The sequence below is a fragment of the Aotus nancymaae genome, unplaced genomic scaffold (assembly GCF_030222135.1).
Source record: "Aotus nancymaae isolate 86718 unplaced genomic scaffold, 86718_ANA_hifiasm-v0.15.2.pri h1tg000099l, whole genome shotgun sequence".
NCBI lineage: Eukaryota > Metazoa > Chordata > Mammalia > Primates > Aotidae > Aotus > Aotus nancymaae.
Window position 1 is genome coordinate 1306670 of NW_026988514.1, and position 16991 is coordinate 1323660.

Below are 16991 nucleotides of genomic sequence, written 5' to 3' on the forward strand. Positions count from 1 at the left end.
GCACAGAAAGGGTTTGCACACAGCTGATTCCACACATGAGTTTAACTCTCTCAGCAGAATGGACACATGGACAATCATTCAGTTAGATAGCTCCGTTTTGGTTTTATGAGCAGATATTTCTCTGTACAGCCTATGGCCCCAATCACTCGGGAATATCCCAACGCAGCTCCTAGAAGAAACGTGTTTCCAACTCGCTGAATGTCAACGTAGATTCAACTCTCTTAGGTGAACGAACGCACAGCAGAGCATTTTCAAGGAAACGTTGCTCCTGAATTTTAGACAAAGTCTTACTGCTGTTTCATGCGTATGCCGGCATTGGTCTGGAAATGCCGGTTTGGGATTATGCACAGAAAGGGTTTGCACACCGCTGAATTCTCACAGGAGTTTACCTCCGTCAGTTGAATGCACACATGGACAACCATTCAGTTAGATAGCTCCGTTTGGGTTTTAGAAGCCGATATTTCCCTGTACAGCCTATGGTCACATTCACTCGTGAATATCCCAACGCAGCTCCTAGAGGAAACGTATTTCTAACTCGCTGAATCTCAACGTAGATTCAACTCTCTTAGGTGAGCAAACGCAGAGCAGAGCAGTTTCAAGGAAACGTTTCTCCTGAGTTTTAGACGAAGTATTACTGCTGTTTCGTACGTATGCCGGCATTGGGATGGAAATGCCGGTTTCGGGATTCTGCCCAAATGTGTCTGCACACCGCTGAATCCACACATGTGTTTATCGCTGTCAATTGAATGCACAAATGAACAACCATTCAGTTAGATAGCAAAGTTTTGGTTTTAGAAGCAGATATTTCTCTGTACAGTCTATGGTCCTATTCACTCGGGAATATCCCAACGCAGCTCCTAGAAGAAACGTGAGTCTAATTCTCTGAATCTCAACGTAGATTCAACTCTCTTAGGTGAAGGAACGCACAGCAGAGCAGTTTCAAGGAAATGTTTCTCCTGAGTTTTAGACGAAATCTTACTGCTGTTTCGTACGTATGCCGTCATTGGGCTGCAAATGTCGGTTTTGGGATTCTGCACAGAAAGGGTTTGCATACTGCTGAATCCACACATGAGTTTCACTCGGTCAGTTGAATGCAGACATTGACAACCGTTAAGTTAGACAGTTCCCTTTTGGTTTTAGAAGCAGATATTTCTCTGTACAGTCTATGGTCCCATTCACTCGGGAATATCCCAACGCAGCTCCAAGAAGAAACGTGTTTCTAACTCGCTGAATCTCAACGTAGATTCAACTCTCTTAGGTGAACGAACACACAGCAACGTAGTTTCAAGGAAACGTTTATCCTGAGTTTTAGACGAAGTCTTACTTCTGTTTTGTACGTATGCCGGCATTGCCTGGAAATGCTGGTTTTGGGATTCTGCACAGAAAGTGTTTGCAACTCGCTGAATGCACACGTGAGTTTAACTCTGTCAGTTGAATGCACCCATTGACAACCATTCAGTTAGATAGCTCCGTTTTGGTTTTAGAAGCAGATATTTCTCTTTACAGCCTATTGTCCCATTCACTCTGGAATATCCCAACGCAGCACCTAGAAGAAACGAGTTTCTAACTCGCTGAATCTCAAAGCAGATTCAACTGTCTTAGGTGTACGTATGCACAGCAGAGCAGTTTCACGGAAACGTTTCTGTTGAGTTTTAGACGAAATCTTACTGCTGCTTCGTACGTATACTGGCATTGTGCTGGAAATGCCGGTTTCAGGATTCTACACAGAAAGGGTTTGCACACCGCTGAAACCACACATGTGTTTAACGCTGTCAGTTGAATGCACAAATGGACAACCATTCAGTTAGATAGCTCCATTTGGGTTTTAGAAACAGATATTTCTCTGTATAGCCTATGGTCCCTTTCACTCGGGAATATCCCAACACAGCTCCTAGAAGAAACGTGTTTCTCACTCGCTGAATCTCAACGTAGATTCAACTCTCTTAGGTGAACGAACACACAGCAACGTAGTTTCAAGGAAACGTTTATCCTGAGTTTTAGACGAAGTCTTACTTCTGTTTCGTACGTATGCCGGCATTGCCTGGAAATGCTGGTTTTGGGATTCTGCACAGAAAGGGTTTGCAACCCGCTGAATGCACACGTGAGTTTAACTCTGTCAGTTGAATGCACCCATTAACAACCATTCAGTTAGATAGCTCCGTTTTGGTTTTAGAAGCAGATATTTCTCTGTACAGCCTATTGTCCCATTCACTCTGGAATATCGCAACGCAGCACCTAGAAGAAACGAGTTTCTAACTCGCTGAATCTCAAAGTAGATTCCACTGTCTTAGGTGTACGTATGCACAGCAGAGCAGTTTCACGGAAACGTTTCTGTTGAGTTTTAGACGAAATCTTACTGCTGCTTCGTACGTATACCGGCATTGTGCTGGAAATGCCGGTTTCGGGATTCTGCGCAGAACGGGTTTACACAGCGCTGAATCCACACATGAGATTAACTCTGCCTGCTGAATGCACACATGGACAACCATTCAGTTAGATAGCTCCATTTGGGTTTTAGAAACAGATATTTCTCTGTACAGCCTATGGTCCCTTTCACTCGGGAATATCCCAACACAGCTCCTAGAAGAAACGTGTTTCTCACTCGCTGAATCTCAACGTAGATTCAACTCTCTTAGGTGAACGAACACACAGCAACGTAGTTTCAAGGAAACGTTTATCCTGAGTTTTAGACGAAGTCTTACTTCTGTTTCGTACGTATGCCGGCATTGCCTGGAAATGCTGGTTTTGGGATTCTGCACAGAAAGGGTTTGCAACCCGCTGAATGCACACGTGAGTTTAACTCTGTCAGTTGAATGCACCCATTAACAACCATTCAGTTAGATAGCTCCGTTTTGGTTTTAGAAGCAGATATTTCTCTGTACAGCCTATTGTCCCATTCACTCTGGAATATCCCAACACAGCACCTAGAAGAAACGAGTTTCTAACTCGCTGAATCTCAAAGTAGATTCAACTGTCTTAGGTGTACGTATGCACAGCAGAGCAGTTTCACGGAAACGTTTCTGTTGAGTTTAAGACGAAATCTTACTGCTGCTTCGTACGTATACCGGCATTGTGCTGGAAATGCCGGTTTCGGGATTCTGCACAGAAAGGGTTTGCACACCGCTGAAACCACACATGTGTTTAACGCTGTCAGTTGAATGCACAAATGAACAACCATTCAGTTAGATAGCTCCGTTTTGGTTTTAGAAGCAGATATTTCTCTGTACAGCCTATGGTCCCATTCACTCGGGAATATCCCAACCCAGCTCCTAGAGGAAACGTGTTTCTAACTCGCTGAATCTCAACGTAGATTCAACTCTCTTAGGTGTACGAACGCACAGCAGAGCAGTTTCAAGTAAACGTTTCTCCTGAGCTTTAGACGAAGTCTTACTGCTGTTTCGTACGTATGCCGGCATTGGGCTGGAAATACCGGTTTCGGGATTCTGCAAAGAAAGGGTTTGCACACCGCTGAAACTACACATGAGTTTAACTCTGTCTGCTGAATACACACATGGAAAACCCTACAGTTAGATAGCTCCGTTTTGGTTTTAGAAGCAGATATTTCTATGTACAGCCTATGGTCCCATTCACTCGGGAATATCCCAACCCAGGTCCTAGAAGAAACGTGTTTCTAACTCGCTGAATCTCAACGTTGATTCAACTCTCTTAGGTGAACGAACACGCAGCAGAGCAGTTTCAAGGAAACGTTTCTCCTGAGTTTTAGACGAAGTCTTACTGCTGTTTCGTACGTATGCCGGCATTGGGATGGACATGTCGGTTTTGGGATTATGCACAGAAAGGGTTTGCACACAGCTGAATCCACACATGTGTTTAACTCAGTCAGTTGAATGCACACATAGACAACCATTCAATTAGATAGCTCCGTTTGGGTTATGGAAGCAGATATTTCTCTGTACAGCCTATGGTCCCATTCACTCGGGAATATCCCAACACAGCTCCAAGAAGAAACGTGTTTCTAACTCGCTGAGTCTCAACGTAGATTCAACTCTCTTAGGTGAACGAACGCACAGCAGAGCAGTTTCACGGAAACGTTTCTCCTCAGTTTTAGACGATGTCTTACTGCTGTTTCGTACGTATGCCGACTTTGGGCTCGAAATGCCGGTTTCGGGATTCTGCGCAGAACGGGTTTACACAGCGCTGAATCCACACATGAGATTAACTCTGCCTGCTGAATGCACACATGGACAACCATTCAGTTAGATAGCTCCATTTGGGTTTTAGAAACAGATATTTCTCTGTACAGCCTATGGTCCCTTTCACTCGGGAATATCCCAACACAGCTCCTAGAAGAAACGTGTTTCTCTCTCGCTGAATCTCAACGTAGATTCAACTCCATTAGGGGAAGGAACGCACATCAGAGCAGTTTCAAGGAACCGTTTTTCCTGAGTCTTAGACGAAGCCTTACTGCTGTTTCGCACATCTGTCGGCTTTGGGCTGGTAATGGCGGTTTCGGGATTCTACACAGAAAGGATTTGCACACCGCTGAATACACACATGAGTTTAAATTTTGTCAGTTGAATGCACCCATGGACAACTCTTCAGTTAGATAACTCAGTTTTGGTTTTAGAAGCAGATATTTCTCTGTACAGACTATGGTCCCATTCACTCGGGAATATCCCAATGCAGCTACTAGAAGAAACGTGTTTCCAACTCGCTGAATCTCAACGTAGATTCAACTCTCTTAGGTGAACTAACGCACAGCAGAGCAGTTTCAAGGAAACGTTTCTCCTGAGTGTTAGACGAAGTCTTACTGCAGTTTCGTACGTCTGCCGGCATTGGGCTGCAAATGCCGGTTTCGGGACTCTGCAGAGAAAGTGCTTGCACACCGCTGAATACACACATGAGATTAACTCTGTCAGTTGAATGCACACATGGACAACCATTCAGTTAGATATCTCCGTTTTGGTTTTAGAAGCATATATTTCTCTGTACAGCCTATGATCCCATTCACTCGGGAATATCCCATCGCAGCTCCTAGAAGAAACGTGTTTCTAACTCTTTGAATCTCAACGTAGATTCAACTTTCTTAGGTGTACGAACGCACATCAGAGCATTTTCAAGGAAACGTTTCTCCTGAGTTTTAGACGAAGTCTTACTGCTGTTTCGTGCATATGCCGGCATTGGTCTGGAAATGCCGGTTTTGGGATTATGCACAGAAAGTGTTTGCACACCGCTGAATCCACACATGAGTTTACCTCCGTCAGTTGAATGCACACATGGACAACCATTCAGTTAGATAGCTCCGTTTGGGTTTTAGAAGCCGATATTTCCCTGTACAGCCTATGGTCACATTCACTCGTGAATATCCCAACGCAGCTCCTAGAGGAAACGTATTTCTAACTCGCTGAATCTCAACGTAGATTCAACTCTCTTAGGTGAACAAACGCACAGCAGAGCAGTTTCAAGGAAACGTTTCTCTTGAGTTTTAGACGAAGTCTTACTGCTGTTTCGTACGTATGCTGGCATTGGGATGGAAATGCCGGTTTCGGGGTTCTGTACAAAATGTGTCTGCACACCGCTGAATCAACACATGTGTTTAACGCTGTCAATTGAATGCACAAATGAACAACCACTCAGTTACATAGCTCCGTTTTGGTTTTAGAAGCAGATATTTCTCTGTACAGTCTATGATCCTATTCACTCGTGAATATCCCAACGCAGCTCCTAGAAGAAACGTGAGTCTAACTATCTGAATCTCAACGTAGATTCAACTCTCTTAGGTGAACGAACGCACAGCAGAGCAGTTTCAAGGAAATGTTTCTCCTGAATTTTAGACGAAATCTTACTGCTGTTTCGTACGTATGCCGGCATAGGGCTGCAAATGTCCCTTTTGGGATTCTGCACAGAAAGGGTTTGCACACTGCTGAATCCACACATGAAATTCACTCTGTCAGTTGAATGCAGACATTGACAACGATTCAGTGAGATAGCTCCATTTTGGTGTTAGAAGCAGATATTTCTCTGTACAGCCTATGGTCCCATTCACTCGGGAATATCCCAACGCAGCACCTAGAAGAAACGAGTTTCTAACTCGCTGAATCTCAAAGTAGATTCAACTGTCTAAGTTGTACGTACGCACAGCAGAGCAGTTTCACGGAAACGTTTCTCTTGAGTTTTAGGCGAAGTCTTAATGCTGTTTCGTACGTATGCCGGCATTGGGCTGGAAATGCCGGATTCGGGATTCTGCACAGAAAGGTTTTGCACACCGCTGAATCCACACATGAGTTTAACTGTCTCAGTTGAATGCACACATGGACAACCATTCAGTTAGATAGCTCCGTTTTGGTTTTAGAAGCAGATATTTCTCTGTACAGCCTGTGTTCAAATTCACTCGGGAATATCCCAACACTGCTCCTAGATGAAACGTGTTTCTAACTCGCTGAATCTCAACGTAGATTCAACTCTCTTAGGTGAACGAATGCACAGAAGAGCAGTTTCAAGGAAACGTTTCTCCTGAGTTTTAGACGATGTCTTACTGCTGTTTCGTATGTATGCCGACATTGGGCTGGAAATGCAGGTTTCGGGATTCTGCACAGAAAGGGTTTGCTCACCGCTGAATCCACACATGAGTTTAACTCTGTCAGTTGAATGCACACATGGACAACCATTCAGTTTGATAGCTCCGTTTTGGTTTTAGAAGCAGATATTTTTCTGTACAGCCTATGGTCCCATTCACTCGTGAATATCCCAATTCAGCTCCTAGAAAATACGTGTTTCTAACTCGTTGAATCTCAACGTAGATTCATCTCTCTTAGATGAACGAACGCACAGCAGAGCAGTTTCAAGGAAACGTTTCTCCTGAGTTTTATACGAAGTCTTCCTGCTGTTTGGTACGTTTGCCCGCATTGGGCTGGAAAGGCCGGTTTCGGAATTCTGCACAGAAAGGGTTTGCACACCGCTGAATCCACACATGAGTTTAACTCTGTCAGCTGAATGGAAACATGGACAACCATTCAGTTAGATAGCTCCGTTTTTGTTTTAGAAGCAGATATTTCTCTGTACAGCCTATGGACCCATTCACTCGGGAATATCCCAACGCAGCTCCTAGAAGAAACGTGTTTCTAACTCGCTGAATCTCAACGTGGATTTAACTCTCTTAGTTGAACGAACACACAGCAGAGCAGTTTCAAGGAAACGTTTCTCCTGAGTTTTAGACGAAGTTTACTGCTGTTTCATACGTATGCCGGCATTGGGCGAAAAATGCCGGTTTCGGGATTCTGCACAGAAAGGGATTGCACACTGCTGTATCCACACATGAGTTTAACTCTGTCACTTGAATGCACACATGGACAACCATTCAGTTAGAGAGCTCCGTTTTGGTTTTAAAAGCAGATATTTCTCTGTAGAACCTATGGTCCCATTCACTCGGGAATATCCCAACGCAGCTCCTAGAAGAAACGTGTTTCTAAGTTGCTGAATCTAAACCTACTTTCAACTCTCTTAGGAGAACAATGTCCGGAATGTGGACATTGAAAGAATCTCGAGTCCAGACACACAAGGTTTCTAAAGTTTGACCAACCTGGCATTCCGGAACTCAGCCGTCCATTGATTCTAGAATCCAGAATCTGTAACTACATTCGAATGCTGATCTATTAGCATTCTGGACATCAGACACATTAACTTCCGGGTAGTAGGCATTTTAGGACTTTAGAGTTCCGCCGTACTGTGCATTCTAGAATTACACCACATTCCGATTCTAGAATACAGAGATTTGCTGCTTCTGGCATTCAGACACCCTATCTTCTGGAATGTTTACAATGAATGAATCTCGATTTCAGACATGCTAGTTTCATATAGTTTGGCCAGCCTGACATTCTGGAACTCAGCCGCCCATTGATTCTAGAACCCAGAATCTTTCAGAATGGTAGAATCCTGACCTATTTGCATTCTGGATGTCAGACAACTTGATTTCTTGCTAGCAACCATTATAGGTCTTTAGAATTCTGCCGTGCTGTGCATTCTAGAATTCCGCCACATTCCAATTCTACAATACAGACATTTGGTGCTTCTGGAATTCAGACACCCTAAATTCTGGAATGTTGACATTGAATGCCTCTGGAGTACAGACACGCAAGTATTCTAGAGTTTGGAAAACATGATCTTCCAGAACTCAGCTGTCAATTGATGTTAGAAGCCAGAATTTTCCAGAATTCTAGAATGCTGACCTAGTAGCATTCTGGATGTCAGACAACTTAACTTCCAGCTAGCAGGCATTTTAGGAATTTAGAATTCCGCCGTGCTGTGCATTATAGAATTCCGCTACTTTACGATTCTAGAAAACAGACATTTGGTGCTTCTAGAATTCACACACCATAACTTCCGGAATGTTGATATTGAATGACTCTTGATTTCAGACACGAAAGGATTCTAGAGTTTGGCCACACTGACATTCCGGAACTCACCATCCATTCATTCTAGAACCCAGAATCTTTCAGAACGGTAGAATGCTGACCTAGTAACATTCTGGACGTCAGGAACCTTAACTACAGGCTCACAGGCATTTTAGGAGTTTAGAATTACGTCGTGCAGTGCATTCTAGAATTCTGCCACATTCCGATTCTAGAATGCAGACATTTGGTTCTTCTGGAATTCAGACACCCTGAGTTCCGGAATGTGGACATTGAATGATTCTCGAGTTCAGACACGCAAGGATTGCAGTGTTTGGCCACCCTGACATTGCAGAACTCAGCCGTCAATTGATTCTAGAACCCAGAATCTTTCAGAACGGTAGAATGCTGACCTAGTAGCATTCTCGAGGTCAGACAACTTAACTTCCGGCTAGCGGGAATTTTAGGACTTTAGAATTCTGCCGAGCTTTGCATTCTAGACTTCCACCACATTCCGATTCTACAATGCAGACATTTGGTACTTCTGGAATTCAGACACTGTTAGTTCAGAATGTGGATATTGAATGACTCTCGAGTTCAGACACGCAAGGATTGCAGTGTTTGTCCACCCTGACATTGCAGAACTCAGCCGTCAATTGATTCTAGAACCCAGAATCTTTCAGAACGGTAGAATGCTGACCTGGTAGCACTCTGGACGTCAGACAGCTTAACTTCCGCCTAGAAGGCATTTTAGGACTTCAGAATGCCGCCATGCTGTGCATTCTAGAATACAGACACTAGGTTCTTCTGGAATTCAGACACCCTGAGTTCCGGAATGTTGACATTGAATGACTCTCGAGTTCAGAGATGCAAGGATTCTAGAGTTTGGCCAACCTCACATTCCAGAACTCAGCCGTCCATTGATTCTAGAACCCAGAATCTTTCACAATGGTAGAATACTGACCTAGTAGCATTATGGACGCCAGACATCTTAACTTCCGGATATCAGGCATTTTAGGAGTTTAGAATTTCGCCGTGCTGTGCATTCTAGTATTCTGACACATTGCGATTCTAGAATGCAGACATTTGGTGCTTCTGGAATTCAGACACCCTGAGTTCCGGAATGTGGACATTGAATGACTATTGAGTTCAGAGAGGCAAGGATTCTAGAGTTTGGCCAACCTGACATTCCAGAACTCAGCCGTCCATCGATTCTAGAACACAGAATCTTTCAGAAAGGTAGAATACTGACCTAGCAGCATTCATGACTTCAGACACCTTAACATCTGGCTAGCAGGCATTTTTGGAATTTAGAATTCTGCTGTGCTGTGCATTCTAGAATTCCATCACATTCTTTTTCTGTAATACAGACATTTGGTGCTTCGGGAATTCAGACACACTGAGTTCCGGAATGTGGACATTGAATGATTCTCGAGTTCAGACATGCAAGGATTCTAGAGTTTGGCAAACCTGACATTTCGGAACTCAGCCGTGCATTGCCTCTAGAATCCCGAGTCTTTCAGAACGGTAGAATGCAGACCTAGTAACATTCTGGACGTCAGACACCTTAACTTCCTGCTGGAAGGCATTTTAGGAGTTTAGAATTCCGCCGTGCTGTGCATTGTAGAATTCCACCGCATTCCGATTCTAGAATGCAGACATATGGTTCTTCTGGAATTCAGACACCCTGAGTTCCGGAATGAGGACATTGAATGACTCTTGATCTCACAGACGCAAAGACTCTAGAGTTTGGCTATCCGGACTTTCTGGAACTCAGCCGTGCATTGATTCTAGAACCCAGAATCTTTTAGAACGGAAGAATACTGACCTAGTATTATTCTGGACATCAGACACCTTAACTTCCAGCTAGTTAGCATTTTAGGACTTTAGAATTCTGACCGTGCTGTGCATTCAAGAATTCCACCACATTCCGATTCTAGAATGCAGACACTTGGTGCTTCTGGAATTCAGACACCCTGAGTTCCAGAATGTGGATATTTTATGACTCTCGAGTTCAGACACGCAAGGATTCTAGAGTTTGTCCACCCTGACATTCCGGATCTCAGCCGTCAATTGATTCTTGAACCCAGAATCTTTCAGAACGGTAGAAAACTGAGCTAGAAGCATTCAGAATTTCAGACAGCTTAACTTCCGGGTAGCAGGCATTTTAGGACTTTAGAATTCCGCCGTGCTGTGCATTCCAGAATTTTGCAACATTTCAATTCTAGAAAGCAGACATTTGGTGCTTCTGGAATTCAGACAGCATGAGTTCCGGAATGTGGACATTGAATGACTCTCGAGTTCAGACACGCAAGGATTCTTGAGTGTGGCCATCCTGACATTCCAGAACTCAGCCATCCATTGATTCTAGAACCCTGAATCTTTCAGAATGGTAGAACGCTGACCTAGTAGCATTCTGGACGTCAGACACCTTAACTTCCGGCTAGAAGGCATTTTAGGATTTTAGAATTCCGCCATGCTGGGCATTGTAGAATGCAGACACTAGGTTCTTCTGGAATTCAGTCACCCTGAGTTCCGGAATGTGGACATTGAATGACTCTCGAGTTCAAACACGCAAGGATTCTCGAGTTTGGCCACCCAGACATTCCAGAACTCAGCGGTCCATTGATTCTAGAAACCAGAATCTTTCAGAACGGTAGAATGCTGACCTAGTAGCGATCACGAATTCAGACACCTTAACTTCGGGCTAGCAGGCATTTTAGGACATTAGAATACCGCCGTGCTATGCATTCTAGAATTCCGCCACATTCCGATTCTCGAATGCAGACATTTGGTACTTCTTTCATTCAGACACCGTGAGTTCCGGAATGTGGACATTGAATGACTCTCGAGTTCAGACACGCAAGGATTTTAGAGTTTGGCAACCCAGACATTCCGGAACTCAGCCCCCCATTAATTCTAGAACCCAGAATCTTTCAGAACGGTAGAATACTGAGCTAGTGGCAATCAGAACTTCAGACACCCTAACTTCGGGCTAGCAGGCATTTTATGACTTTAGAATTCCGCCGTGTTGTGCATTGTAGAATTCCACCACATTCCGATTCTAGAATGCAGACATTTGGTTCTTCTGGAATTCAGACACCCTGAGTTCCGGAATGTGGACATTGAATGACTCTCGAGTTCACAGACGCAAGAATTCTGGAGTTTGGCCAACCTGACATTCTGGAACTCAGTCGTCCATTGATTCTAGAACCTAGAATCTTTCAGAATGGTAGAATGCTGACCTGGTAGCAATCTGGACGTCAGACAACTTAACTTCCGGCTAGCAGGCATTTTAGGACTTTTGAATGTTACCGTGCTGTGCATTGTGGAATTCCACCACATTCCGATTCTGGAATGCAGACATTTGTTGCTTCTGGAATTCAAACACCCTGAGTTCCGGAATGTGGACATTGAATGATTCTCGAGTTCAGACACACAAGGATTCCAGAGTTTGGCCATCCTGACATTCCAGAATTCAGCCGTCCATTGCTTCTAGAACCCAGAATCTTTCAGAACGGTAGAATGCTTACCTAGTAGCGTTCTGGACTTCAGACACCTTAACTTCCGGCTAGCAGGCATTTTAGGACTTTAGAATACCGCCGTGCTATGCATTCTAGAATTCCGCCACATTCCGATTCTCGAATGAAGACATTTGGCTCTTCTGGAATTCAGACACCATGAGTTCCGGAATGTGGATACTGAATGACTCTCGAGTTCAGACACGCAAGAATTTTAGAGTTTGGCCACCCAGACATTCCGGAACTCAGCCCCCGATTGATTCTAGAACCCAGAATCTTTCAGAATGGTAGAATACTGAGCTAGTAGCATTCAGATCTTCAGACATCTTAACATCCGCCTAGCAGGCATTTTAGGACTTTAGAATTCAACCGTGCTGTGCGTTCTAGAATTCCGCCAAATTCCGATTCTAGAATGCAGTCATTTGGTGCTTCTGGAATTCAAACACCCTGAGTTCCGGAATGTGGACATTGAATGACTCTCGAGTTCAGACACGCATGGATTCTCGAGTTTGGCCACCCTGACATTCCAGAACTCAGCCATCCATTGCTTCTATAAATCAGAATCTTTCAGAAAGTTAGAATGCTGACCTAGTAGCGTTCTGGATTTCAGACACCTTAACCTCAGGCTAGCAGGCATTTTAGGACTTTAGAATACCGCCGTTCTATGCATTCTAGAATTCCGCCACATTCTGATTCTCGAATGAAGACATTTGGTACTTCTGGAATTCAGACACCGTGAGTCCCGGAATGTGGACACTGAATGACTCTCGAGTTCAGACACGCAAGGATTTTAGAGTTTGGCCACCCAGACATTCCGGAACTCAGCCCCCCATTGATTCAAGAACCCAGAATCTTTCAGAACGGTGGAAAACAGAGCTAGTAGCATTCAGAACTTCAGACACCTCAACTTCTGGGTAGCAGGCATTTTAGAACTTTAGAATTCTGCCGTGCTGTGCATTCTAGAATTTTGCAACATTTCAATTCTAGAATGCAGACATTTGGTGCTTCTGGAATTCAGACACCCTGAGTTCCGGAATGTGGACATTGAATGACTCTCGAGTTCAGACACGCAAGGAGTCTAGAGTGTGGCCATCCTGACATTCCAGAACTCAGCCATCCATTGATTCTAGAACTCAGAATCTTTCAGAACGGTATAACACTGACCTAGTAGCATTCTGGACGTCAGACACCTAAACTTCCTGCTAGCAGGCATTTTAGGACTTTACAATTCCGCCATGCTGGGCATTGTAGAATGCAGACACTTGGTTCTTCTGGAATTCAGTCACCCTGAGTTCCGGAATGTGGACACTGAATGACTCTCGAGTTCAGTCACGCAAGGATTCTCGAGTTTGGCCACCCAGACATTCCAGAACTCAGCCGTCCATTGATTCTAGAAACCAGAATTTTTCAGAACGGTAGAATGCTGATCTAGTAGTGATCACAAATTCAGACACCTTATCTTCGGGCTAGCAGGAATTTTAGGACTTTAGAAATCCGCCGAACTGTGCATTCTAGAATTCCACCACATTCCGATTCTAGAATGGAGACATTTGCTGCTTCTAGAAACCAGACACCCTGAGTTCCGGAGTATGGACATTGAATGAATCTCGATTTCAGACACGCAAGGATTCTAGAGTTTGGCCACCCTGACATTCTGGAACTCAGCCGTCCATTGCTTCTAGAACCCAGAATCTTTCAGAACGGTAGAATGCTTACCTAGTAGCGTTCTGGACTTCAGACACCTTAACTTCCGGCTAGCAGGCATTTTAGGACTTTAGAATACCCCCGTGCTATGCATTCTAGAATTCCGCCACATTCCGATTCTCGAATGAAGACATTTGGTACTTTTGGATTTCAGACACCGAGAGTTCCGGAATGTGGACATTGAATGACTCTCGAGTTCAGACACGCAAGGATTTTAGAGCTTGGCCACCCTGACATTCTGGAACTCAGAAACCGATTGATTCTAGAGCACAGAATCTTTCAGAATGGTAGAATACTGAGCTAGTGGCATTCAGATCTTCAGACACCTTAGCATCCGCCTAGCAGACATTTTAGGACTTTGGAATTCAACCGTGCTGTGCGTTCTACAATTTCGCCAAATTCCGATTCTAGAATGCAGACATTTGGTGTTTCTGGAATTCAGACACCCTGAGTTCCGGAATGTGGACATTGAATGACTCTCAATTTCAGACATGGAAGGATTCTAGAGTTTGGCCACCCTGACATTTAGGAACTCAGCCGTCCATTGATTCTAGAAACCAGAATATTTCAGAACGGTAGAATACTGAGCTAGTAGCATTCAGAACTTCAGACACCCTAACTTCAGGCTAGCAGGCATTTTATGACTTCAGAATTCCGCCGTGTTGTGCATTGTAGAATTCCACCACATTCCGATTCTAGAATGCAGACATTTGGTTCTTCTCGAATTCAGACACCCTGAGTTCCGGAATGTGGACATTGAATGATTCTCGAGTTCAGACACGCAAGGATTGCAGAGTTTGGCCACCCTGACATTGCAGAACTGAGCCGTCAATTGATTCTAGAACCCAGAATCTTTCAGAACGGTAGAATGCTGACCTAGTAGCATTCTTGAGGTCAGACAACTTAACTTCCGGCTAGCGGGAATTTTAGGACTTTAGAATTCCACCGAGCTTTGCATTCTAGACTTCCACCTCATTCAGATTCTACAATGCAGACATTTGGTACTTCTGGAATTCAGACACTGTTAGTTCAGAATGTGCATATTGAATGACTCTCGAGTTCAGAAACGCAAGGATTGCAGTGTTTGGCCACCCTGACATTGCAGAACTCAGCCGTCAATTGATTCTAGAACCCAGAATCTTTCAGAACGGTAGAATGCTGACCTAGTAGCACTCTGGACGTCAGACAGCTTAACTTCCGCCTAGAAGGCATTTTAGGACTTCAGAATGCCGCCATGCTGTGCATTCTAGAATACAGACACTAGGTTCTTCTGGAATTCAGACACCCTGAGTTCCGGAATGTTGACATTGAATGACTCCCGAGTTCAGAGATGCAAGGATTCTAGAGTTTGGCCACCCTCACTTTCCAGAACTCAGCCGTCCATTGATTCTAGAACCCAGAATCTTTCACAATGGTAGAATACTGACCTAGTAGCATTATGGACGTCAGACATCTTAACTTCCGGATATCAGGCATTTTAGGAGTTTAGAATTTCGCCGTGCTGTGCATTCTAGTATTCCGACACATTGCGATTCTAGAATGCAGACATTTGGTGCTTCTGGATTTCAGACACCCTGAGTTCCGGAATGTGGACATTGAATGACTCTCGAGTTCAGACACGCAAGGATTTTAGAGTTTGGCCACCCAGACATTCCGGAACTCAGCCGTCCATTGATTCTGGAACCCAGAATCTTTCAGAACGGTAGAATACTGAGCTAGTAGCATTCAGAGCTTCAGACACCTTAACTTCCGGGTAGCAGGCATTTTAGGACTTTAGAATTCCGCCGTGCTGTTCATTGTAGAATTCCACCACATTCCGATTCTAGAATGCAGACATTTGGTTCTCCTGGAAATCAGACACCCTGAATTCCGGAATGTGGACATTGAATGACTCTTGATTTCACAGATGCAAGGATTATAGAGTTTGGCCACCCTGACCTTTCGGACCTCAGCCGTGCATTGATTCTAGGACACAGAATCTTTTAGAATGGAAGAATGCTGACCTAGTAGGATTCTGGACGTCAGACACCTTAACTTCCAGCTAGCAAGCATTTTAGGACCTTTGTATTCTGACCGTGCTGTGCATTCTAGAATTCCACCACATTCCGATTCTAGAATGCAGACACTTAGTGCTTCTGGAATTCAGACACCCTGAGTTCCGGAATGTGGACATTGAATGTCTCTCGAGTTCAGACATGCAAGTATTCTAGAGTTTGGCCACCCTGACATTCCGGAACTCAGCCGTCCATTGATTCTAGAACCCAGAATCGTTCAGAACGGTAGAAAACTGAGCTAGTAGCATTCAGAATTTCAGAAACCTTAACTTCCAGGTAGCAGGTATTTTAGGACTTTAGAATTCCGCCAGGCTGTGCATTCTAGAATATTGGAACATTTCAATTCTGGAATGCAGACATTTGGTGCTTCTGGAATTCAGACACCCTGAGTTCCGGAATGTGGACATTGAATGATTCTCGAGTTCAGACACGCAAGGATTCTAGAGTTTGGCCATCCTGACATTCCAGAACCCAGCCATCCATTAATTCTAGAACCCAGAATCTGTCAGAACGGTAGAACGCTGGCATAGTAGCATTCTGGACGTCAGACACCTTATCTTCCAGCTAGAAGGCATTTTAGGACTTTAGAATTCCGCCGTGCTATGCATTCTAGAATTCCGCCACATTCCGATTCTCGAATGAAGACATTTGGTACTTCTGGAATTCAGACACCGTGAGTTCAGGAATGTGGACATTGAATGACTCTCGAGTTCACAGATGCTAGAATTCTAGAGTTTGTGCACCCTGACATTCTGGAACTCAGTCGTCCATTGCTTCTAGAACCTAGAATCTTTCAGAATTGTAGAATGCCGACCTGGTAGAATTCTGGACGTCAGACATCTTAACTCCCGGGTAGCAGGCATTTTAGGACTTTAGAATTCTGCCGTGCTGTGCATTCTAGAATTTTGCAACATTTCAATTCTAGAATGCAGACATTTGGTGCTTCTGGAATTCAGACACCCTGAGTTCCGGAATGTGGACATTGAATGACTCTCGAGTTCAGACACGCAAGGAGTCTAGAGTGTGGCCATACTGACATTCCAGAACTCAGCCATCCATTGATTCTAAAACCCAAAATCTTTCTGAACGGTAGAACGCTGACCCAGTAGGATTCTGGACGTCAGACACCTAAACTTCCGGCTACAGGGCATTTTAGGACTTTACAATTCCGGAATGCTGGGCATTGTAGAATGCAGACACTTGGTTCTTCTGGAATTCAGTCACCCTGAGTTCCGGAATGTGGACACTGAATGACTCTCGAGTTCAGACACGCAAGGATTCTTGAGTGTGGCCACCCTGACATTCTAGAACTCAGCCGTCCATTGATTCTAGAAACCAGAATCTTCCGAACGGTAGAATGCTGA